Genomic DNA, 24,647 nt, shown 5'->3' on the forward strand with positions numbered 1-24,647 from the left:
AATTCAATAATAATGGTTAGAACCTCAAACAAATTCCAGCAACAACATTTTAATTCAAAACTTCCAAGGCTTAATATACTTACAAAAATGTTGCTTGGTCCAAAATTAGTTTCAAACTCAAATCCCTTTGCAAACCCAACATAATCCTACACCATGCCTGGCAACACACTTCGACCTTAAAAATTCATTCACTGCTTGAATCTATGGCCCAAACATAATGGGTGTTAACAATTTTAGCCAAAGCCAATTGAGTAACCAAGATCTTTAAGAAAAAATTCTAAAAGACTCATATCTTACCCAAAATTTCACCACAAGCCAAAATCTGACGAACGCGACGAAGGGAGGCAGTGACTGGCGAAGATCGACGGCTAGGCTGGCAGCATGACGAGACTCAGATGGCTCCTCCGGCTGGCGAGCAGTGCGATTCCGATGACGGCTCTCTAGCTGGGCGAGCGGGGCGAGCTCGGGTTTGGGCAGTGAGGGAGGCAGCGGCGAGATGGGTTTGGGTAGTGAGGGAGGCAGCTGCGAGATTGGGTTTGGGCAGTAAGGGAGGTGACAACGACATGGGTTTGGGCAATGAGGGAGGTGGCGACGAGATGGGTTTGGCTCGTGCGGCGAAGGAGGGTTGTGACCGGTAGGAGAAAAAATTGGGGGAGAGGGTTTCGTGCGTGAGGGAGAAGGGATGGGTTTTCTTTTTATTTTATAATAATAATAATAATAACTAAAAAGGAAATAATATAATTACATTTAAATCATTTCCTTAATCCACTTTATACTATTTATTTCCTTTTTTTTTCAAAAGAAAATTAATTCCTGCCATTAATTTTCAAATTAAAATTCAAAAATTGAATAATTTTCACATCAACACTTAAATTCCCGCACTTATACTTCAAGTCCAAAATTCCAAAAATGCCCTCCAACTAAGGACAATTACTGAATTTCCAAATAATAAAGTTACTGAAAATTACATTATTATTAAATAAAATGTGTGGGGTGTTACATTTTTCCACCCTAAAAGAACTTTCATCCTCTAAAGTTCATCCTTGAAAAAGCTCTGGGTACTGGGCCTTCATCTCATCCTCTCGCTCCTAGGTGGCTTCCCTGAACTGGTGATTCTGCCACAAGACTTTCACAAAAGCAACTTCCTAATGGCGCAATGTTTTTACCTCTCTGGCGAGGATCTCTATGGGCTTCTCCTCATAGCTCAAGTTGTCATTTAACTGTAAGGGCTCGTAGTCAACTACATGGGATGGGTCTGTCACATACTTCCTTAACATCGAAACATGAAAGACATTATGAACTGAAGACAGTGTTGGGGGCAAAGCCAAATGGTAAGCTACAGGGCCAACTTGTTTCAGGACCTCGAAAGGTCTAATGAATCTCTGACTCAAGTTTCGCTTCCTGCCAAACCTTAGAATACCTTTAATGGGTGCCACTTTTAAGAACACTTTCACACCAGTCTCAAATTCCAGGTCTTTACGTCTTACATCAGCATAGCTCTTCTTTCTGCTCTGGGCTATTTACATATGAGCCCTCATCTTCTGTATTGCCTCATTCGTGGTCTACACCAATTCAGGTCCTAACAATCTCCTCTCTCCTACCTCATCCCAACACACAAGGGACCTGCAACCCTTCTCATATAGGGCCTTAAAGGGTGACATCCCAATAGTGGACTGGTAGCTGTTATTATAAGCAAACTTCATTAAGTGCAAGTGAGCATCCCAGCTTCCTGAAAACTCTATGGCACAGGCACACAACATGTCTTCCAGTATCTGATTCAATCTCTCTGTCTGCCCATCAGCCTGAGGGTGGAAAGCTGTACTAAAGTCTAACCGGGTCCCCGAAAGCTGCCTGGAGACTTTTCCAGAAGTTAGACATGAAAGGAGGGCCTCTGTCTGACACAATGGACACGGGCACTCCATGCAATCTTATCACCTCCTTCATGTATAACTGTGCCCATTTATTCACTAAAAAGGTGGGCTTTCCAAGTATGAAATGTGCTAACTTTGTAAGTCTGTCTACAACGACCCATATCACAGTGAAACCTTTGACTGTCCGAGGCAACCCCACGATGAAGTCCATAGACACATGCTCCCACTTCCATTCTGGTACACTCAATGGCTCTAACAAGCCTGCTTGCTTCTGCCTCAAGGCTTTCATCTGTTGGCACACCAAACACTTACTGATGAACTATGTAACCTTTCTTTTCATATCATTCTGCCAGTAGTAACGTTTCAGGTCCTGTACATCTTGGTCCTGCCCGGGTGAATCGAAAATAAGGAACTATGAGCCTCTGAGAATAACTCATCTTTAATATCACTAACTGCTAGAATGCACAGACTCCCTTGATAAAGGAGGCCACCTTCTGCTGAAACTGAGAATTCGCCATTCGGGCCTGACTCTACCCTATAAACTCTCTCTTCCAGATAAGGGTCATCTCGCTGTGCATCACTAATCTTCTGCCTTAGACATGGTCGCACCGACAACTGTGCTAACTGTGCTGTGACCATTCCCACAACCACTACAATCTCTGCCGTCTCCATATCCCTGCACAAGTGAGTCTGTCTGGTAATGAGGGCTGTTGAATGGGCCACTTTCCTACTTAAAGCATCTGCCACTATGTTTGCTTTTCCTGAGTGGTACAAAATTTCACAGACATAATCCTTCACCAGTTCCAACCACCTTCTTTGCCTCGTGTTTAACTTTTTCTGAGTGAAAAAGTACTTCAAACTTTTGTGGTCGGTGAAGATCTATATCTTCTCTCCATATAAGTAATATCTCTAGATTTTAAGAGCAAAAACCACTGCTGCTAACTCTAAGTCATGTGTGGGATAATTCAGTTCATGCTTCTTCAGCTGACGTGAAGCGTAAGCAACTACTCTACCATGCTGCATCAATACGCATCCCAACCCCTTCTTGAACGCATCACTGTAAATGACAAAACCACCTGATCCATCTAGTACTATAAGAACTGGGGCTGAAACCAGCCTCTACATTAGGTCCTGGAAGCTATTTTCACAAGCCTCATTCCAAACAAATGTTACTTTCTTCCGGGTCAACTGAGTTAATAGGGCGGCTATGCGAGAGAAGTCCTTTACAAATCGTCTATAGTAGCCTACTAACCCCAGGAAACTGCGCACCTCACTCACTGTGGTTGGACGAGCCTAACTCGTAACTGCCTCAACCTTTTCTGGATCCACAGAGACACCTTCCTTCGATATTACATGCCCTAGGAAGGACACCTGTTTCAACCAAAATTCACATTTAGAAAACGTAGCATATAACTTATTGGCCCTGAACGTCTCCAACACTTTTTCGCAAATGCTTCTCATGCTCGACCTCTGTTATGGAATAAATCAAGATGTCATCAATAAAAACAATCACGAAAGTTTCGAGGAATTCCTTGAACACCCTATTCATTAGTTCCATGGACACTGCTGGTGCATTTGTTACACCGAATGACATCACTATGAACTCATAATGTCCATACCTCGAACGGAAAGCTGTCTTGGGTATGTCACTGTCTTTTATTCTCAGCTGGTGGTATCCTGACTAGAGATCAATCTTAGAGAATACTATAGCTCCCTGTAACTGGTCAAACAATTCATCGATCTTGGGAAGGGGATACTTGTTCTTGACGGTCACCTTGTTCAGCTCTCTATAATCAATGCACAAACGTAACGATCCATCATTCTTTTTGACAAACAAAACAGGTGCACCCCATGGTGACACGCTAGGGCATATGAAACCCTTGTCCAACAACTCCTGCAATTGGACCTTCAGTTCCTTCAACTCTGCTGGGGCCATCCTGTATGGAGCCTTTGAAATAGGGGTTGTGCCTGGCTCCAATTCAATGGCAACATCTATCTCCTGCTGCGGGGGCAGTCTGGGAAGATCTTCTGGAAAAAACGTTTGGAAAATACCTCACTAATGGCTCCAAAGTCAAGATGACTTCATTCTCTCTGGTGTCCACCACACTGGCCATAAAGCCCTAGGCTCCTTGGTTGAATAGTCTACTGGCCTTCAATGCGGATACCACTTTGGGTAGGACTATGGTCCCAACCCCTTTAAACTTAAAACTAGGAAGTTGAGTCTATCATAAGTATAAATTAAAACTAGAGAAAGGAAAAGGGAAAAATGGGTAAGTTAAAACCAAAGCGGCGTCGAAAAAAAAAAAGGGTTACCTACGATATAGAAGTCGGGTAGTACTAGAAATTGGTCTAGGTCTGAACCTAAAAAGGATAAATATAATGATGTATAGTAGGAAAGTCTGAAATGAATAACGAAGGATTAGGTAGGGTTAGGAAAAGAAGTAAAGGATAATTGGTGGACATAGGAAATCTCGAGGAAAGGAAAAAGGGAATAAAAATATTAGTAGATAGTAACCTGAATAATGTCCACTATAGGAAATGGATCCGAGCAAAAAGACCTGATGGTGGTACGACTCTTGGAAGCAAGAAGAAAACCGCGACGTTAACTCAGGGGAAATCCTTGAAATGTCTGAACATAGTGTGAATAATAATATCGAACAACCCACTTCGATGACTAATACAAAGTTAATGGAATCTCGAAATAATAAGGATTTCCAAGATGTGGCAAGGATCATAGCGGTCCATGCTTGATGGGGACCGGAATCTATTATGGATGTGTTGGATGTGTTGGATGATGGATGCATTGGATGCATTGGATGATAGATGCGTTGGACGCGATGATGCGATGGATGTGGCAGTACAATACTATGTGTTGGTAATGCACTATGCGTAGGTGATGTGCTATGCGTTGGTGATGTGCTATGCAGTGGTGATGTGCTATGTGTAGGTGATGTGCTATACGTTGGTGATGCGCTATGCATTGGTGGTGTGCTATGCGTTGGTGATGTACTATGTGTTGGTAATGTGCTATGTGTTGCACATCTAAGGGTTTGTGGGTACATAGGACAAGCTAGTAGTATGCATTGAAGGAGTGTTGGCCATTATCCTAGTTGAGCACATAGAGCAAAGGTAAGCCATACATATACGGCAAAAGATGAGCTTGCGAGCATCTAGCATTTGTGACTAAGTTGCATTAATTAGATGCACAAGGTAAAAGTGAATGGATGCATATCGCCAGTTGATGGTGCCCGGACATAGGTAGGTTGTGGCAATTGGATGGGCACATTTGTAGTTAACGCATATGTGGTTGGATGAATGCATATGAAGGACAAACGCATATGGAAGATGGACGCATTCAAGGACGTCATCCAGACATGTGGCTAGTTAGGAGGAAATCTTAAGCCTTAAGCAAATTAGGTGGATGCATAAGAAGACATGTAAAAGTTGAGGGCTACGCGTTGGTGAAAGGAGAGCAAGACACCTTGGGTTACGCTGATGCAAGATTGCATTGGTGGTGTAAGAAAGAGACACTTGGACATGTGGCAAAGTAGGAGGTGTCGGCCGTGGAGCGATCTTGGACGCCTATAAATAGGGCCAAGGACTTTAATGAGAACTCAAATTCTCTTCAAAGGACGTCCCTTCACACATGAGTCCTTTTTGACCTTACACTTAGCCAAATTTCACCAATTAAAGCTTAACTCAAAACTACTCGAGGAAACTCTATTCAACACTTTGAAATTTCCTTCACTTCAACACAGGATTTAACTTTCACTTAGTTAATTCCTTTTAACACCTACTTAAGTAGGGAAAATGGAAATTCGGGTTTGACATTTACTTCCCCCTTAAGAAAATTTCATCCTCGAAATTTACTCGAACTAACTCTGGTTTAAGGTTTCATAACAACCACTGTTGCAAACTCATATAACCTTGTCTATTACCACACTTCCACTGCGCTATTCTGATATCAACTTCCTTAGTTTGTCCAACGATACCTCATTTAGCCATCTCTAAGCTAGATGTTAAACCAAACTATCTACAACATAATCATTTCTATCTCAAACACTAAATGAGAATAACTTATATTCATACTTACCTTCCTCGGTAGATCTTCGGTAGCGTTGTCAGTTCGAGCTCCGGTTGGCTGCTAGGTCATGCCACTTCCGCTATTCCTCTTAGTCTCAGTTTGACTAATATAATTCTAGAACAATTTTAACATTTACCTTTTATCTAATTGAGATTAAAAACATTGACATGTCTACAATAACCATACAAATTTCTATACATGTAGTCTAATTTTCCTACAATTTTTCTATTACACAGTCCGAGCCATGCCTTGAAAGATTACCAAGTTCCTGGTGTTTGGTGGTTGAATGACTCTTCCATGAACGTTCCGCTTCACAACCTGGGGGGGGGGATAGAAGGAAAACATTTGAAAAAGTGTGAGCTAATAAGGCTAGTGAGTGGTGCCTTTTAAAATAAAAATAGCTTTAATTACAAAAACATATTTTTGGGAAATCATAACATAATCAACAATCACATTATAACCTTTGCATACACATTTGTAACCTTAATCAAGCATTTTCCACCAATCACATGCTATTCTTAACATGTCCACAATATGAATATAATAATGATAAATAACTTTCATGGAAACTTTTCTATACCCCATTTTCCTGCCAATGTGCACATCGACAACTCTTTCCCGCTAACTATGCTTAGGTAGCTTGACAATATTTCCTGTTGGTCGTCATTGACTATCATTTCCCGCCGACTGAAGCCGACTATATTTTCCTGCCAAGTACCCTTTTAAGCATGCTAACTATATATTCCAGGCATAATCTCAGTTTCCTTAGTAATTATACAGACAATATCATGGCAAGCATAATAACATTACAATCATGCATCTTGTTCATACATATGCATTTATACATACAACAATGCATAAATCTTAATAACCACTCACCATTTGCAAGGTTTCCTATTGGAACTTACTTTGAGAGTATTTCCCTGAGATTTCCTCTATTTCAATGAAAATTAAAAAATTTATACTATTATATCATTAAATAATGTCACAACAGTCAAAATACCTTTTTATATTAAAACACCAGCTTACCCTACTCAAAAATTTTGTGAAAACCCCAAAATAAGCCCTTAAGAGGTTATTTTAGCCGTGGCTCGTGCGTGCAAGGATGCTGGCAGGCAGCTACGGCATCCAACCTTGTGCAGGAGGCGTGCTTGCTGCATTGCATAGATGGCCACAGCGTCACGGTCGACGCGTTGGGCCGATGCCGACTGATGGTTACGGTTGATGCGTTGGACTGGCACACTGTGTTGCACTGAGGACCGCAGCATTACGATGGATGCGTTAGCGGGGGCGAGCTTATGCGTCCGTGCGATCCTTCAAGTTTATCAACGCAACTTTGACTCCTTTGAACTCTAATTATTTTGGTAGCCTGAGTACGTAAGCTTAATAATCTAAATAGGCTTTTAACACCAAGATTTTTGAAATGGCACGAGTGGATTGTTCACGCCCGACCCTTCTATTTATAGCTACCCTGAGCTTTCCCCCTTGTGACAACTCAACCTACAGATGTCTCCTCTTTAAGCTCCCAACACTAAATCCCATCTAGCAATGCTTTGAGTTGTATTAATCTTGGTTTGCTAGCAAAATTATTTACTTTGCATGTAATCTCTAGCTTACACCTCCTGCTTAAGTTGATAAGAGTCATTTTTGCATGAAATATCCTTTCGCCACCTCATTTACTTAGTTCCTACGAATGTTTATCCATATAATTTAGTATGCCTATGGACAGATCTCTTGGATGGTGCCACCTTTTCTTGAGGTATTTGTCAATGCAACCTTTGATCATCGCATCCTTGGCCGTCTACTTTGAAGTAATAAGCCCATCAATTTCCAACGACGCATAACCTTGTAGTATGCTATAGTGTTGCCATGCATCGTAGACACATGCCTTCGATAATCGGTGTATTATGCATTGCTGCACATCATCAACGTATGCCTTTGACAATCGTTGTCGTGCATCGTCCACGCATGCCTTCGACAATCGGCGTATACTCCCATTGCCGCAAGCCTCATTCGCCGCACGCCTTGGTCCGTATCGACGCATGCTTCCAACTCCGCGTGCCTTTGCGTCAGTGCATACCCTTGCATCAACTACTCACGTGTGCAAGCCTACGGCCGCATCCCTTGCATCCAATAATCAGTGCAATTTGGAGCCAGCCATCCACGCATCCTAAGGGCCAGCCATCCACATATTCTTTTTGTTCAGCGCACTTAGGCCCCCACATGCGCTGTAGTCAAAACATTTGTTTTTCTTGGCCACCTTTTGAACCTCTAGAAACTTAGCACTAACACATAACCAATACCATCCCAATATTCACCATTTTTTCTTGATTCAATACATATTTCTTTTAGTAATATTTCTTTACAAGATTAGTTACTTCTTCGTACAACATTTTACTACTTAGAATTTTTTCTTAGTAACCTACTACCCTGGATTTAGGATTAGGGTCTTACATTTACCACACCCTTAAATATAATTTCGTCCTCGAAATTAAACGAATCTTATTTTACAACCAAATTTTTATTAATTGATTTGCTTAATATAGTTTTATAACATAATAGCTTGTATCCTAGTCCTTTAGAATTTTCTCTTTTCCCTTTCCCACGTCTGGTACATCTTCCTCCCTAGCTTGAGCTAACCCATATAATTGTCCCAACGTCATTTTTTATGTTTCCTCTTTTCTTCCTCCAACAATCCGTCCTCCCTTAACACTTGTTGGTTTCATTCCCAGGTTGTTAATAGGTGAAGGTTGGCTCAATGAACCCCGGCTCAATAAGCCTTCCATTTCAGGGGTAAGATCGGGTAGATAGCTGGGGACATAGGGTGCAAGACGGAATTCACACCTACCTGATTTAGGGATAGGAGAAAGATGTTTGTCTTAAGTACTAATCTAGGTCTTGAACAAGGGGGGCCACCCTCTCACTAGGCTGAGGGGGATCTGGTTTAGTGACTGGATCACAAACCAATTGTTCATTAGAGGATCAGTTGGAACTTAAGGAACAAGATCTAATCTTGGGGGTAAAAACGACATTTGACCCAGCCATTATTACGAACAACCTGTGAAGGGTTAACTTAATAATCATGGTTATATCGAGTGGGCATAATATATCTACAGTGAGGGGAGTGCAATTATAGACTTTAATGGACATAATATATCTACAGTTATTAAAGAAGTTGTACAAAGTTATGACTTGAAACCCTCTTATTATTGTATGAACATGCTTTATATACAGCCAAAATTAATGAATTAGAATGCTTATTCATCCTTATTGCTTCCACTGCATGCTAATATACTCCTTCAATTATCAATAAATATGTTATTCGACATTACTTCAATAAAGTTGTCATTGAATCTATAAATTGCGCTTATAAATTCTTAATCCAATAAACTAAGATCCATGGCTACTATATGAATACTTGAATTTAGGTTGGGTGTCTTATTCTAATAACACTATCGGATGCCGCCCACACTGTAGTTGTTACAATTTGTTGTAAGATACTATAAACAAAGTTATCCTTATTCGTTTATGTATGGATATGAGGAGTAGGGGCATCCTATGCAATGTTTTGCATAAGATCGAACCAAGAAATAAGTTAGTCGTACTTTATAACGTTGTTTATTGTTTAAGACTGACTATATGTCATACTTCGTTCTAGATTTTCCTTCTAACCTAGAACGAATCATGAATACATTAAACATCACTTCTCTCTATGACATCTAACGCCCCAACTCTTAACATATCCTGTACTAAAGATCAAACCCAGACATCTAAACCCATTTCCAAAAATAATCTATGTTCATTAACAGAGTTTAGGAATTTGATTCAGTTTAAATCACAATACTGTTCAAAGAGATTTACAAACCAAAGGTAAGGATTATTTTGAACAAAACCTCCCATGACATATACCTCCAAGTTCTAGCTGTTCTGGAATACTTTCAAATACATGCATTATAAAACATTCAGGCTTAAATTTTCTCTTTCCAAACATCAATGAATTATAAAAAAAACATTCTATAAATTGTTGGAAAGGTATATAAGATTAGTTAATAGCTCAAACTCGTATTACTCAAACAATGGCATGATCATATTTCATATAAATCACATTATAAGACATTCAAGCGTCATCAGAAAATCACACCAACTTTATACCCGAATACTCGTTTACAATGGCAGGTTACTCTGGATAAAGAATGTCCCCCGCGATGTAAACAAAATCACAAGGTCATACGTGTACGCAGAGCTGCCTCAAGACTAGGCATAGATACACACCACAGGCTCAGGTTACTCTAGACTCCCCGGTATACTCTAGCCACATTTGACCCTAGTGGTAGCCCCCTGATAGCCTGGGTGGCGCTACTTGAATATATACTCTGGCCACATCTGACCCCGGTAGCCCCCTGATCGCCTGAGCGATGCTACTGAAACACATTCAAGTAGCACGGGAAAATAACCATCTCTTGGGTATAGAATTAGTAGTTTGAAACCACTTTCACAAACATTCAGCATTTTTAAATTCAACATCAAGAGGTTTTCATATAAAAGCATACAAGTCACAATTGTGTAAACTATGGTTTCAGACTACATTGTCATAAACCAAGCTCATATAAACTAATGAGAGTTCAAAAATCTTGATTTAAACATTTTTGAAATATTAGTCAAGTAAAACAGATCATGCCATCACATTTCATAAATCATAGCATACTATCATTTATAATTACTTTCTATATCAAAACATTAAAAAATAAACCACTCACTGTTAATCGGCTCCTCCTAATAATGTTGGTTTCTCCATCTCTCGTTTATGCTTAAATTATATTGATAATCCTCTTGTCATCCTTCACATGACCATAATCCAATTATTAGAAAATTAATCTTCAAGTATAACCAATTTCACTTAAACTTTTGCCAAATCCCTAATTTGATCCAAGGTAGACTTTGCTTTGTAATTTGTTCCTTCAATTACTCTAAAATTAACTCAAGACCTTAAAATTAATCTTCAATATGAACTGATTCTAATCCAATTTTCCTTAATTTTTCTCATTAATCCTAATTAGGGTTTACTTCAAATTAACCCCTTAATCAACTTCATAGTTGACTTCGATCCCAATATCTTCTAATTTCAGGTTTAAGGTATCATAACAATACCAATTGGATCCCTAATTATTCTTGAGAACACCTGAATTAACCTAAAATCGATTAACTTACCTATCCTCTTAATTAACTCACCTTAAAGTTTTGACGTCCAAATTGCCCTAGAACTCCCGGAATCGAGCAAACTCTCCACAGTGCCCCTGTTTTTTTGGCGCGAAGTTGCAAAAATTTTAGAGCTTAAAATCATAAATTCCAACCAATAACGATCCACTTAAAGACAATAGAACTCTAGAAGGACCTTATAAGTAACTTACCTTTAAAGTTGGAGCTTCAAATTGGCCTCTAACGCCACGAATTTGCTAAAAACCCGAGCATCCTACGAGCTTGTTCTTTACTACCTATTTAATTTAGTTGCATTTTGCCTAATTTTCCTTCACATCAACGGCCCTAATTCGGAAACAACTTTTTCCTCTTCTTTGGTCAGCCAAACTAAAACAAAATCGAAATTCCCTTTTTCTCTTCGTTTTCCAGCTTCAGTTTCTGGTTTAACATGTGCTCAGATGATTAATTCTTAACCTCAAAGCCATCCAATAAGAAATTTCAATAGAAAATACCTCAAATTTTCCAAAATCTCTCAAATTCTCTTTTTTCCTCTTCCTCTCGGTTCTCATCATTTCCCCTTAATTTCCTTTAATTTCCAGCACATTTTTGCACAGTGAGTCTTAAACAAGCCAAATTTACTTTTAAATCTCGGAAATTACCAAAATTTCACCACTTTTCAAATGTTGACTTTTCTTCTACTTTGACTTTGACCATTTGACCGTTGACTTTTACAATTGACTTTGACCTATCCCGCACATGCCAAATGCATCATCGAATTTACTTTACATACTTAACTAGGTTCGTTACCTTCAAATTATTCCTCGAATCCTTATTTCCTCTTCCTAAATGAAACAAACGTCAATCCAAATATTTTTATTTTTAATTATAATCTTAACAAGAGATCCACATCAAACTTTATCTTGAGTCCCCGAGTTCAATCTCAACTATATGTTTCATAATATTTTAAGAAAGAGTAGAAGAAGAGAGGGCTTACACTATTTCTCTTAGATGATCTAGGTAACTCGATCTTATCCTGAGCAAATTATGAACTCCTATTTATTCGGGATTATCCTTAGATTTGCATAGATGAGGGTTGGCTCAACAATGTCAGCTCAATATGCTTCCTATTTCAGGGGTAAGACCTGTAAGATAGCTGGGGACATAGGGTGCAATAAGAAATTCACACCTACCCAATTTAGGGATAAGGAGAAAGGTTGTTCTCTTAAGTATTGAATCCAGGTCTTGAACAAGGGGCCCCACCCTCTCGTTGGCTCGAAAGAGATCCGATTTAGTGATTTGATCACAAACCAATTGTTTATTAGAGGATTACTGAAACTTAAGGAGCAAGATGTAATATCGGTAGTAAAACAGCATATGGACCTAGACGTTATTACAAACCACCTGTGATGGGTCGACTTACTGATTATGGTTAAATCAACTGGCCACAAATATATCTACAGTGAGAGTGCAACTATCAAGCTATAGTGGTATGACTTGATAGTTAAGGAATACTGATTAATTTGGTCTAAAGAGTTTTAGCCAATTAATCTTAAATCGTTGGAACTCATGATCTATAGGCCCATAAGGTCCTTTTACTAGCTCGTAAAACATACCTTGAGTTATTTAATTGAATGAATATAGAATGATATCAATTTGAATGTTCAAATTGAATTTCAATTTTAAAATGTTCGAATTAAAATTAAGGTTTGAATTCTAAAAGGTTCAAATTCAAATTAGGGTTTATATTAAATTGTTATTTAATTAATTAAAATAAAATTAATTTCCATTTTCAATTAAATTTTAGAAACTAGATTTTAAAATTTTTGATTTAATTAATTGTGAATTAATTAAATTTAGTTTTTAATTAATTTTAGAATTAATTAAATAGAAAGGAATTGAAAATAAAAAAACCACAGTAGTTGATTTATCCATAATTTGTGAACGCATGAGGTGGTTTTATTCTAATACACGTACCTAGCACTCTTTTGAGTGAAGTTTGAGGTGGCTTTCAGCTGGATCTACATACCTACATGTAGAAGAAGATTAAAATTTTGATGAAATATCTGGTTGAAGAGTTGAAAATCTGTTTTTCTAAAAAAGCTCTTCTTACCGCAAAAACCCACGCAAAGTCTCTTCAAAATTCACTCCAATTTTGAGTTCCACCACTCAAATTCAAAGCTGAGAATAGTAGAGAAGATCTCTTGGTGGTTCACTGAAGAGTTGGAGCTGGAATCACGTGAAGAGAAACTTGGAATTGGAAGAATTCATCAACGGTATGTAGCTTAGAAACCCTCTTCTAAAAGCATGGTTTTAGAAATCAAATTAAATGTAATTAGAGTGCTTATTGATTCTGTTCGCTTCCGTTGCATGTTATCTTATCCTAACACTATAGTGGTATGTCTCGGTTGTTAATGAATATTGATTAAATTGAGGTTAAAGAGTTTAACTGATTAATCTCAAATTATTTGAGCTCATGATGCATAGGTTTATAAGGTCCCTCTACTAGCTCGTAAAAGATTAAACCTTGGATTAGAAAATTGAGCGAATTTGAAGTGTTCAAATTCGAAATTAAAGTTTGGAATTTGAAATGTTCGATTTTATTTCTAGGGTTTGGATAATTATATTCAATATAATTAAACATTTAAATTTATCTAAATTAAATATAATTGGAGAGTTTAAAATGTTTAAATATTTATTTAAATATTGAATACGTGAATAGGATTCATGTTTGAATTAGGTGTTTTATTAATTTAATATTCGATATTAAATTATTATTTAATTATTTATTTATTTAAATAAATCAATTTTAATTTATAAAATTCAATTTTTAGAATTGAATTTTATTTTTATCTAAATTAATTTTAAAGTAAAATTAATTAGAATTAAAAATGATAAATTAAAATTAAAATTTAATTTGAGTGAAAAATCCAACATTGATTTTTTTTAGTGGATTTTTCCACAATACCTAAGCTACTCACTTAGTGCTGATGGAAGGCTTAATTAGCTGAATAAGTTAGTGCTTGCACGATCTATGATGAATACTCCAAATTTCAGGAGATTGCGTTCATGCAATCTTATTTTCTGAGAATTTCAAGCAATAATTATTTTTGCCTTCAAACTCTCTAAATCACACTCAATCCCCCTCAATCTAAGGCTTAGAAGAGTAGAGAAGCTCTTCTTGGTGGTCTACTAGAGTTTTGAAGTTTCAATTTTGTGGATTAAGCAAGGAGCAAGAGGAAATCAACAAAGGTATACACATATAAAACCCTCTTTCTATTGAAACTATTTCTTTGCATGCTTTGAACTCAAATGAAGTGTAATTAGAGTACCTAATGATTTTGTTTGATTCCTTTTTATTAATGTTTACTCAATCATGAAGGATATGCTATATGTCTGTGTACTGTAGTTCAAAGGAAGCTGGGATTCTAATCTATCATCAATAGAATTTGCCTACAATAACAGTTATCGTTCCAGCAACGGAATAGCACTGTATAAGGCATTCTATGGTAAAGGGATGTAGAAGTCCTTTATGCTGGGATGAAGTTGAAGAAAGGAAGTGAACTCTATGAAACTAAGGTTGCAACTTGAGCGATTTTTAGTCTAAGTGTTGAATATGAAAATAAAAAAGGAAATTTTTTAAGGATATTATGACTTTTAAGGAGAACTAAGGCTAAATAGGAAAATGTAGGGGAAAGAAGTTAAACTATGTGAAGGAAATTACCTAAGGATTGTAAATATATAAAGGGAATGGAAGAGGTGTGAGACCCAAGAAGCATGGAGTTAGAAGTTTTCAAAATTGTTTAGGGAATTCGAGTAAGAATTGTATAATGTTAAGTAATTTCTTTTATATGAATTTCAAGATAGCAGATGAGGATGAGATGAACAAGATTTAGTTGGTTGAAAAATTGGAGGAGGAGTTGGCAAGAAATTAAGTGAGGCAAGGGACGTGTTGTTGGTTGCATATGAAAAGGGAGGTAGAATTGGCTATTCTTCACAACTCACTTTTGAAAATCGAGAATTTCTTCATCCAAATCTCATAAAGATCAAAGAAGTAGACGATGGAGGGAAATCATGGTGAATCTCGATTGGAAGATTGGTGAAAATCAAAGGAAACCAAAAGCTGGTAAAAAATTCGGGCAATATTGAGTATGGTGAATATATGAGTTAATTTTTGGTTGGTGAAGAGGACTCAAAGGCTCAAATTCAAAGGTTAGTTGCTTTAAAAGTTATTTAAGAGTTTTATCTAAGAAACTTTTGTTCAATTCGGCTGGAAATGGAGAATTTTGTGCTGAAAATGCAATTAGAAACGAGGGTCTGATCAAAGGGCTATCGGCTGAAAGTTGAAGAAGACTAGCTTGTTGGAGCCTGTGGACGCATCATTGGGCAATCGACACCTCGCGCACACCCGTGCATTGTCACATGCGCGCCAACCATGCACTCCACATCCTTCCTGCATTCAGCAGTGTCTGTCCGCTCATCCTTTGCATTCAACAATGCTTGTCCATGCATTCCTTGTGTTCGACACTCAGCGCGCAGACCTTGCGCTCAGTAGCACCTTACGCCTAGCGCATTGCAGCGTGCCATCTAGCACCCATAAGCCTGCCCTTATACGCGTGTCCCACCGCCCACACCCTAACCTTTTGTTTTAAAATGTTCAAGAAAATTCCAGATGAAACCAAATGAAAAATAAGGAAGTCAAAGATTAAAAAAGAAAAACATGAGGGAACTGTAATGGTTGAATCCTAAGAAGGGTTCTATATTTATTCATAATGTCATAATCTTCTATTATTATGAGCTCATACACATTAAAAAATGAGCATTCAAAACATCAAAAGAAATATAACTCTCAACTTGATCATCATGATCAAACAAAAGTCACTTAGTATTTTTCACTTACACTCCTTCTCACTCGTCAAATTATAACCATACATGGCTAAAAGGTATTATATATATAGTGGGATTCGAAATAAGATTTCCATGTGCTGAAGAAAGAAATCCACAACAAACATTGAGCAATGGAAGCTTCTATGTCAGTTGTACATTCAGTCAGTCATTCGATCTTCATAACTCATACTGGTAGATTGAACACACTAAGATATTATGCCCATTAATTCTACTACTCTAAAATAAACTTTAAATCTAAAACGTTTTTTTTTTTTTTAATTTTCTTATAAATAGACGACAAAGTGTTTGATTTTAGAGATAGATTTATTTCTCAATATTTTCCATCTCTTTCATTTTCTCCAAGCAAAAGTTTTTTTCTTGTTTCCAAGACTTTTGTGATGAGCGCTAATCTGTCAAGAGTGTTATGTAAACCTTAGGTAGAAATCGGTGTGAGACGATTAGCACAACATATATCTGTAACGATCAAATGATTTTAAAACAATAGGTTTGTAACTGTCATACACTTTTATTGAAACATTAGATATGTAATCGTTTACTGGTGACAAGATCTGTAACCATCAAAACGACAAGCCATTCCCAACAACGCTACAACTTCAAACCTAAAGGATCACATAAAACAAGATTCTGATGCAGTAGAATATAGCACAATTTTTTTTGAATTTTCTTTTGAATGTAACAATCGGTGTATCCTGTAAGTAAAAATGAATGTTCTTTTAACTAGGATTATCACAATTTTTTTTTGAAAAATAATATTTTGATTTAAATTAATGTGTGAAATTATGAAGATATCAAATCATACAAATAATAAAAAAGATATATGTGTTTTAATCTAAGATATGATCATCACAAAATTTTTAGAAAAAATAAATAAATATTTTGGTTTTTGAATTAAGGATTAAAATTAGGAGGACAATCAAATCACTCAAACGAAAATAATGCCAAAAGAAAAAAAAAATTAAAAGATGGTTATGATGAAATTAGAAAGCAAAATATTTTGGCTTTAAGTTAAAATTTGAAAAAAAGAGATAATCAAATAGTCCAAATAAAATATTTATTATATTTAACCCTCTAATAATATTCATATATTTTTCATCAAATATAACTAAAGTACGTATTTTTAATATGATAAAACACGTGCACATTCAACTAGTTTATTACTAGTTTTTTATATCTCTTTTCTGAAAATATAGTGACTCCACTAAATATACGATATTTATAATATACAATAGAAGAAGAAAAAAAAATCTAAAAATATATTACATCTTTAAAATATTTGAAAATATGAATGAGTTGATTAGAGTTTTTTTAATTTCCAATTTCGCCCTCTTTTTTTTCTTTCCTTTATTTTTTCTTTTCTTTTTTTCCTTTTCTCATTCTCTTTCTTTTTTAATTTTCTTTTCTTTCTTAGTTTTTTGCTTAATTTTTTTTGTTTTTATTTTCTTTCTTTGGTTTTTTATTATTCCTTTTTTATTTTTATTTTCTTTCATTTCTCCAATTTTTGCTTCTTCTCTTCTCTTTTCTTTTTTTATTATTTTATTATTTTAATTTATTCTCTTTCTCCCTTCGTCCCTTTCTTTTATCTTTTTTTTTTTAATTTTTCTTTCATTTTTTTAGTTTTTGCTTTCTTTTTTTCTATTTAATTTTCTTTCATTTCTTTAGTTTTTTCTTATTCTCTTTCTCTTATTTTTAAAATTTTTCTTTCCTTTATTTGAATTTTTTCTTCTTCCCTTTTTTTTCACAAGAATTATGAGGTTGAGTTTCGTAACCAAGACTTGAAAGTACTCAATTCATAAGTGACTTAACACCAACAAAACAATCATCTAATTGTTATAACAAATAATAATTATAAATAGAAAACGAAAATCTATCAGTGATAGCTACTAATATTTTCTATCATTGATAGCTTAATCTTTGATAGAAATCTAACATTGATAGCCAACTTAGTGAATTTAATTAATAAAGTTGAATCTCGAACTAAAATGTAGATGGAATGTCTAGAAATTATCACTAATAGCATGTTTATCAGTGATAGAAGCTATCATCGAAAAGAAAAAGGACATATAAATGTTTGGAATGATAAGAAAGGGGCAAAAATGTGTTCAGTGGTTATGATTGATAGAAGCTACTACTGATAGCATGTTACAAGTGATAGAAGCTAATACTAATAGCATATTATCGGTGATAGAAGCTACCCAATAAGACGTTATCAGTGATAGAAGCTACCATCGATAGCACATTATTGGTGATAGAGAACTATCACTGATAGCATGATATCGGTGAGATCATTGATAGCAACTTATTAGTGATGTTATCAGTAAAAGAAGTTATCATTGATAACCTCAATATGAGTCATGTTAGTGATATTGGTGATAGAACTTAGGTGATATCTATATATCGAGTTTCTTTCAAAGGTGATAACCAGTTATAGAAGTCTATCATTGATAACTTTAAGTGTTAATATTTCAAGGTTGATTCTAATTGATGAAAGTCTATCAATGATAGCGACTAATAGCTTCTATAAGTGATAGCCATGGCAAAAGATTATTAGTGATAGCTATTGTGGTAATCAAAGTTGTTGGTCTCCTTTCAAAGTTGATCACTATTTATAAATCTATCATCGAAAGCTATTGATAGCCTTAAGTATTGATATTTCAAGGTCGATTCAAATTGATGAAAGTGAATCAATGATAGCTACATATAATTGATAGCAAATTAAAAGCTAATATTTCAAGATTGTATGAATTTTTCTCAAATTGAAAGCTATCGTTGATAGCAATTATCATTGATAACAATTGATAAAAGCTATCAGCGATAGCAGCTACCAGTGGCTATCACTGATAGCTGCTATCAATAATAGTTTTTAATTTGAGAAAACTTGGAAGAGGCAAGGAAAATGGTGGTTAGGCATGAGTTTTTTAGTCTTTTACCATTTTTTGATCTATATATGGAATTATTTTTCCTTGTACTGCATATTCCACTATTTTGGGCTGGAATTCTATTTATGAAACTAGCCCTTAAATATAAATTTTGGAAAAAGGAAAACAAAATATATTTTAAATTTTAGTTAAAATTTATCGTATTAAAAGTACTTGTTTTTCTTACAATTTCAATATTATTGGGTGTTAGATAATTTCTACTAACAGATTATTGGTTGTTTAGATTATTTAGACGAAGATTCGAAATATTTTATCATTTTTTTTTAAATTTTTAAGAAGAAAAACTTGTTTTGAAGTTTCTAATTTCTCTTAGGTTTGTGATTAATAAATCATACTACGAAAAGGAAAGAAAATCAATTTGTTAGCTCGAATGATAATATATATATTACATTACTCGATTCATTGAGCATAGTGCTTGAACTGCTAATCTTGCAGATAAATTGGTAGCATTGCCCAATCCAAACGACTTTGCAGATACATCAATTGAACAATTTTCCATACCAATGCAAGTCTATTCCACCAAAAGAGCACTATTTGAAACATCCCATGAACCTTTTCTAAATGAACCACATTTTCCCTCTGGATTTCCATAGCTAGCAAATTGGATCTCAGAGATGATATGCCCTCCCTGACAAGACAACTCAAGCATTTCCACATAATGTTCCTATAGTGATGGTCTGAACTATGACTTGTTGAGGATTTCCACCAATTTCTTCAAACAAAACCAACGTGTTGGTGTCATCCGATAGAAACAATCTTGGAACATGATACTATCTTTGGGAAGGATTCCCATAATTTCCAACGCACTTGCTAGGATCATATGCACCTCTATAGTCACAGGTTGAGCTGCAACTATCATTGCCAGCAATGAAAGAAGGCCAAAATCGACCTATGCTTTGTCCATTTACCCAAGACTGACCTTTTCCCATTCCTTGCATGTCCAATGCTACAGGGTCAATTCCTGAATGTTTCTTAAAGCTTGTTTTGTACCATGTCATTCTCCTGCCAATAGATTTTTTATTTAATGTGCTCCATTTTGTTCTCTATGAGAACATTGGGTTGTAAAGTTGCTTCATTTCTCCATTTAATCCAACCTTATAAGACCATAAATTTGATGACAGATCAGTTGTGACATTTCCATCTCCAATAAGATAAATGGGACCTCCATCAATTCCAGTTGGCACCGTGTCATAAAATGCATCATAATTTTTCAATCCTACTGTTGCACTCAAAAGGGTTATGGTGTTGGTTCCGACTTTTAATAGAATGGGTTTCTCAAATAAAAAACTCTGACCATTGCTTCCCTATTGCTATCCAATGTACCGTCTATCAACAAAGGCATGAAGCACATGACCGTTTGTATTCACTTGTAGAGTTACATTTTGAAGTGAAGATGTTGAATTAGTTTCAACATTTGCCACAAGTGGTCACTAAAATCAACCGTGGTTCCTTTTTGTTCCAAAGGAAGGTTTGCATTAAATGTACCTTTTCCTTGTAGAGTATCTCTCATGGGCTCCGGAGCCCAAACCCACGACAGTTGTGCGTTTTCCTTCTCATTCTGCACCTTTACAAACATAGATGTTTGGAATTGATCTTTGCAATGTTGAAAACCTCTTTGTTTCAACCGTTAAGAATGCTTACAGACCAAACTGGTATAAAGTACTTTCCATCTGCCTGCAAATCTATTGTAGCATTATTGCTGGCATCAATGTTGTTCAAAAAACAAAACCACTCCCCTACTGTGGGGTTGGAGAATTTCGTTAAAGTAACAAAGCTACCAAATTTTTGGTCTAAACTGGTGCCGTTGGTGAGAATCTTCTCTCCCATTTTGATTGATTCATGGAGTTGTTTGAGATGTGGGTTGATTCACGTTTCCATATTCATCAAGTGGGGCGCTGTAATCATATGACGTAGTAATGAATAGACCTCTCGATGTTCTTCCAAAGTCTGTGCCTCCATGATACATGTAATAGTTGTTAAACACACCACCAGATCGAAAAAATCTTGCCACAGAAAAAGTTACATCTTCTGCACTTCTATAAGGGTCTTTATCACCCCATTTCTTGAACCATCCCACCTAATTTTCAGTAAACATTTTTGGGCTCTTAGGATTGTTAGGACTAAAGTTATCACAATAGAATCCATTGCATGTATTAATGATAGGTTGTGGGGCATCACTTTGTTGGCACATGATCCATGGAACACCAATATTGAGAGATTCAGCCATTTGAGCACACCAGTTGATATATGTTTTTCCTGCGCTTCCATATGGGGTCATGACGTTTCCATACTCATTCTCGATTTGAGCTAAGATTATTGGCCCCCCTTGTGATGCAAAGAGGTTGCCTTGTTTGCACATATTCACTATCTTTGTTGTGAAAGTTTGCATTTCATTCTTGTAGACTTGATTGTCAGTTCGAAGTTGGATTCCCGGCATATTATGCAACCACAGTGGAATGCCTCCATCGTTCCACTTGGCACACATGTAAGGACCAATCCTCATCACAACATATAGCCCAGCCTCTTGAACGAGTTGGAAGAATTTGATAAAGTTTAGATGTCCAGAGAAATCATATTTTCGTCGTCGAGGTTCGTGGCGATCCCAAAAAATGTACGTCTCGATTGCATCAAGTCCACCATCTTTAGCTTTTTGAATAAGATCAGGCCACATTGCTTCGGTGCTGCGTGGATAATGAATTGATCCTGAGAAGATAACACGTCGTTCACCATTGATAATTATGGCATTTGAATCATAGGAGACACTGTCTCCTTTACAAAAAGAAAAGCAAGATAAAGTTGCAAGGAGGGGAAGAACAAGCCATTGAAGGTTAACCATCTTTGATTTTACAACTTTAGGCGTTTCGTTTATGTCGGAATCAATGTGTTTATATACAAGGAATCTACGTAAATATGTGATAGGTATTTCCATCAATCTTTGTACTCTATTTGTTGATGAATTCTAAATATAGGAATAATGTAAGTGAATTTAGCTGGCCAAACTTTATCGGTATGAGTTGCTTTAGTGAAATTTGGAAAATACTCCTTTTAGAAAAGAATTTCAAAAATATTGTTCGACCTTATCCTGAAATAACCTATCACCCAATTAAAAATATTACACCAAAAGTCTGTTTTCCCAATAAGGATTTGGGTATTCATTTTTCATCTTTGGTTTTAATTTTAAAGACATCAACTTCACATGAGTAATAAAGTATGGCTAATAAATTCAATTATAGTGAAAGTTGAGTTTGAGTTTTGTTTCATTAGGGTGAAGCTCATGAATTTGAGTATCTTTCTTCAAATTTTTTATTTTTTGATTTTTCATTTTGTGCATTGGGGTCATATAATAAAATAGTACATGGTAAACAAAATAGGTTTCCATATGATTTTAGTCTCTCAACTGTAGGTTCAATTTTTTGTTGTCCTCATTTTTCTAAGGAAGTATACATTTTATTCCTTATTTTATTTTTAAGTTAGTCCTGGATTAAAAGGGAATTACTGGAGGAATTTTTTTTTTACTAATTTGGAATTTCTAGAAAAGAAGTGAAATTCAAGGAGACTGGGCCAGGAGTTATGCTTGGAAAATTCTTGAAGGATAAACAGGAGGACTGTGAGCGGTTTTATTATTTTGTTATGTTGAATTCTATATATATATGTTATGATATATATGTGTAATGTTTGGAAATTGGCATGGTGGGGAAGTGTGTTTTCTAGATTTTATTGGTTGATTTAACTCATGATATTTTTCTTGTTGAGTCGCATTTAAAATCGAGATTGTACCCGGAGACATTGTTAGCTTTCCTATAGCACGTCTAACGAGATAATGTGGACATGTGCACATTCAGTTGTTGGATCGACACCAGCACGTAGCAGAAGAGAATATGATCCATAAGCACTCTAGTTCATTAATTTTGGCATAAAAGAAACATGCTTAAACAGAGTTAATGGGTTTCAACAACGTACATTTAAAGAACCATTGAAATCTCTCTTTCTAGCTGCAAAATCCTCCAAATCTTTGTGTAGACCACCACAAGATCTTCCCTACTATTCTCTTAGTGCTCTAGATTGAGTTGTGAGACTCAAAATAATCTTAAATAAAATGGAATTTGAAGAAAGCTCGCTGCAACAACCAAAAATGAAGAACACATTCTTCATCTGATTTTTTCAGAAAAATCCATTCTGTTTAATCACTTCAACTTTTCTCCAATCTCTTCAATATATTACAGACTATCATGCAAAGATATTTTCTTCATGGGATGCAGCTCATGCTTGGAGTTATTGAAGCTTGAAAGTGGTGGGTTCCGAGTGAGCAAGTTAAAGATGAAAAACCATTTTTCATTTTTGTGTAATTTTCTATTTCCAAAATCTAAAATTGATTTTAAAATCAAAATTTATTACTAAAATCAAAATTTATTAATTTTACAAATTAATTTCATAAATTAATTTGCTAATAAAATTAATAAATAATTATTTAAATAATTTAAATAATTCTAATTAATTTAATATCCAATATTAAATTAATTTTACACAATAAATTCATCTTCATATATTTAAATCATATTTAAATATATTTTCTCGAATTCCGTTTGATTCTAATTTGAATATTTCAAATTAAGTTATCGCGCTACTCTAGAGCTAATCCATTTCCGAGCTAGTATGGGGACCTCATGGACCTACGTATCATGGACTCCAACGATCCGAGATTAATCGACTAGCTGGATTTCTGTTCGAACAACTTCCCTTTATTCACAAGAGTCTAAACTTAAGCTAAAAAATACTTTCAGTAGGGAGGTCACTTCCAGAGTGACACGAAGTACGCTTAAATCCAAACTGTGAACTCTTAGGGACACAAGAGCTAAGAATAACATACCGTGTAGGTTATTAATCTCCTACTAAAGTTTTCTAATAACTCTATCATATAGAAGTTATTCACTACCACGGAAGTGTTCCAATTTTTGTGTAACTATATACTTAGGTTCTTTTCCGGCTAATAAAAACAACCCTAAGTCCATGTGGTTTATCCAAGTATAACTCTTATAAATGGACTTAAACCTACGATGTCTAGGTGATAAACCCTTTTATTACCTCACATCGCTCACGAATACTCATAAAACTGGTTACCAACACTCAATTATTCAGCCATAATCCCCTGGTAGGAGGTGTTCCGTAGACCGTCAACTTAAATACCCCCAACCTTCGACATGGTTATATACTTGTTGAGTTTGTAACCCTAGTTTTACAAGTTTAACGACCTATTTTAACTATTAAAACAAGTGGTTAACCTATATGAGCATGCAACTGTTCTTCGTTATGGAATAAATGTCTAACCCAATTTTTTAATAATTTATAAAACTTTAGACATGTTAAAATCCACAAAATACAGGCATTCAATATCTAATATAACACTTATATTAAATAAAAGAAACTGTAACATGCATATTATATATTATATCAAATTATAACATACTATCAACACATGTTGCATGCTTCCTACGATGGGATTTTAAATCTAAATGGCATACTGTATGCACATACAAGATTTATTTAATTATAACATACATCCAATGCATACATAATTAAACACGGATTGATTTTATTTTAGTTTTGACAAAAATAAGCAAACAAAAGCCTAATTATTACAAAAACGACTTCAACACC

The 24,647-nt window shown here is 35.6% G+C and overlaps 1 pseudogene; it reads right to left on the reverse strand.

Annotated features, from left to right (window-relative positions):
* Nucleotides 1–1,069: 1,069 nt before the first annotated feature.
* Nucleotides 1,070–21,828, reverse strand: LOC120069668 (beta-galactosidase 15-like; annotated as a pseudogene).
* Nucleotides 21,829–24,647: the final 2,819 nt, after the last annotated feature.

This window comes from Benincasa hispida, chromosome 7 (assembly GCF_027475165.1).
Source record: "Benincasa hispida cultivar pf3 chromosome 7, pf3_genome.v1.1, whole genome shotgun sequence".
NCBI classification, from domain to species: Eukaryota; Viridiplantae; Streptophyta; class Magnoliopsida; order Cucurbitales; family Cucurbitaceae; genus Benincasa; species Benincasa hispida.